Source organism: Orycteropus afer, unplaced genomic scaffold, assembly GCF_000298275.1.
Source record: "Orycteropus afer afer isolate SDZICR_OR568_19922 unplaced genomic scaffold, OryAfe1.0 scaffold00477, whole genome shotgun sequence".
Lineage (NCBI taxonomy): Eukaryota > Metazoa > Chordata > Mammalia > Tubulidentata > Orycteropodidae > Orycteropus > Orycteropus afer.
In genome coordinates this window covers 618,238-621,142 of record NW_006922064.1, presented here as the reverse complement: position 1 = coordinate 621,142, position 2,905 = coordinate 618,238, and the positions used below count along the sequence as shown (strand labels likewise).

The 2,905-nt window shown below is 35.6% G+C and overlaps 1 non-coding gene across 1 annotated transcript; it reads left to right on the top strand.

Annotated features, from left to right (window-relative positions):
• The first annotated feature begins 1,516 nt into the window (after nt 1-1,516).
• LOC122151483 lies at nt 1,517-1,624 on the top strand. The gene has a single exon (XR_006164169.1). It is a non-coding gene; the product is annotated as a U6 spliceosomal RNA (small nuclear RNA).
• Nucleotides 1,625-2,905: the final 1,281 nt, after the last annotated feature.

Below are 2,905 nucleotides of genomic sequence, written 5' to 3'. Positions count from 1 at the left end.
CTCCTTCTTCATATGAACAACCTTTCCAAAGCTGTAGAAATAAATAATATTCAGTGACTTACAGCCTCCAGCTAAGTACTTTAGAAAACAATAAAATTTTCTACAATGATGAAAATGTTCTATATTTGCTTTCTCCGACATGCAATGTAATAATGAGCACTTGAAATATGGCTAGTTTGACTTCTTGTTGTTGTTGTTATGTGCCGTCAAGTCTGACCCGACTCATAGCTACCCCTCCTTGGGGTGCCAAGGCAGTATCATTACAGAAGTAGATTGCCCAACCTTCCTTCCAAGGAGTGGCTGATGGATTTGAACCATCAGCCTTCTGGTTAGCAGTCAAGTGCCTTAGACACTATGCTACCAGAGCTCCTAGTTTGACTTTGGAACTGAATTTTAAATTTTGCTTAATTTGAATTAGATAGATAGCTGTCATTGAGAAGACTCTGACTCATTGTGACCTTACGTAAGACAGAAGAAAACACTGTCTGGTTCTGCATCATCCTCATGATCACTGGCATTTCGAAGTCCATCATTAAGACTATTGTGCCAATCCATCTCACTGAGGATCTCCCTCACCTTGCTAGCCTTTTACTTCACCAAACATGATTCTTCTCCAGCAATTAGTCTCTCCCCATAATGTGTCCAAAACAAATGATTCAGACCATATTCTGTTGTAATATGTAATATGTTGGCTGGTTTTTAGAAATAGGTCACCAGGCCTTTCTTCCTGTGGTTGCTGTTAGATGCCATTGAGTTGGATCTGACTCAGAGCGACCCTCTGTACAACAGAAAAAAAAGACTACCTGGTCCTTAGCCATCATTACAATCCTTGCTATGTTTCAGACCATTGTTGCAGCCACTGTGTCAATTCATCTTATTGAGGTTCTTCCTCTTTTTCGCTGACCCTCTACTTTACCAAGCATGATGTCCTTCTCCCAGGACTGTCCTAATAACATGTCCATGAGAAAAAGTCTCACCATCCTCATTTCTAAGAAGCATTCTTGCTGTACTTCTTCCAAGACAGATTTGTCAATTCTTTTGATAGTTTATGGTGTAATCAATATTCTTCACCAACACTATAACAAAGGATTAATTCTTCTTCCCTCTTCTTGATTCATTGTCCAGTTTTCACATGCACATTAAGCAATTAAAAATACCACGGCTTAGGTCACGCTCACCTTAGTCCTCAAAGTGACAACTTTTTTGTTACTTAACACTGTAGAGAAATCTTTGCAACAGATTTACCCAGTGCAATACCTCATTTGGTTTCTTTGTTGCTGCTTCCATGGATATTGACTGTGGATCTAGGTAGAATGAAATCCTTGACAACTTCAATATATTTTCTGTTTATCATGATGTATCTTATTGATCTATATCAACTAATTATAATTTATTGCTTATAGTTTTGAGGATTTTTATGTATTCATGTTGAGGTATAATCTATAATGATTGATCCTTATTAGTAAGCACTTCAAATCCTCATTGCTTACAATAAGGAAAGTTGTATCATCTGCACATATCTCACTTCAGCAACACATATACTGAAATTTGAATGATACAGAGATGACTAACATGGTCCCTGTGTGAGGATAATGTGCAAGTTTGTGAAATGATCCTTTGTTTTTAGTCTATCTTAATTTGGAAGCTCTATTTAAACCTGTCCACCATGGGTGACTCTGATGGTATTTGAAATACTGATTGCATAGCTTCCAGAATCACAGCAAAATGCAAGCCACCACAGTAAAACAAACTGATGAATGGGTGGTGGTACTTTCAGTTAACTTTAAATACTCACATTTGGCTAGCAACTACTATTGGACAACACAACTCTAGAGGGAATCTTGAACTATTTGCCCAGTTCCCACTAAAAGACTGTTTACCTCAATCATCACCAGATGTGTCTGCTTTCCACTTCTTCTATCATAACCTAGAGACTTAGTTCCACAGTGCTCTGTATAGATCTAATCTCTGAAGCTTCTTTGACTTCCCTTCAGCCCTCTGGGTTTGAAAATTTAACATTAATAAACTACTCCATACCTCAACTTCTCAACTTTGATATAGTTTTATTTTTTTTTTTTTTTTCTCAATAGCCATTTCAAGTACAGGATGATTTTTCTCCTATATCTCACTTACTGAAGAGCACAGTATGTTCTTAGCTCTCTGATGCTGCTTCCAAACCATTTTTTTTTAAATTTCTTATTTAAAAATTATAGCTACTTTGAATCTTATTCTATCAGTCAATACCATCTGCAGCCAAGTTGGGAGTCCCCTTCCCTTCCTATTTATATTCAATGAAAACTTTAATAGGGAGTAGACGGCTCAAACAAGTGATCAAAATACAAGCCCAGAAAATCTTCCAGAGGAAAAACTCCTAGTGGAACTCAAAAGAAGGATAAAGAATTCAAAGGAATTATATTTAGATCTCTTCAATGGCTTGAGAGAATGTTCAAAGAAACCACAGCCAAAATCATGGAAAGCAGACAAAACTCTAGAGGAATTTTTTTTTTTTTTTTTAAATACAAGAACAAATTCACAAAATAAATGAAAAAATTGAAAGCATATAAAGACAGCAAATAGAAATCCAAAAGATTTCAGAAATAGATAACACATTGGAAGGACAAAGGAGTAAAGTGGAACACAGAGTTAATGAGATTGAAGACTAATCTTTCAATAATAATATGTTAGAGGTACAATCAGAAAAAAGAATAAGGAATGAATAAAGTGTAAGAATCATATTGGGTACCATTCAGAGGACCAATTTATATGTAATTGGAATCCTAGAATAAGGAAAGACAAGAAAAAGTACAGGAAAATTGTCAAAGATTTATTGGAATAAACTTCCCTAATATTATGAAAGATGATATAATATGTATTCAAGAAACCCAGTGGACTCTAAAATGGATAG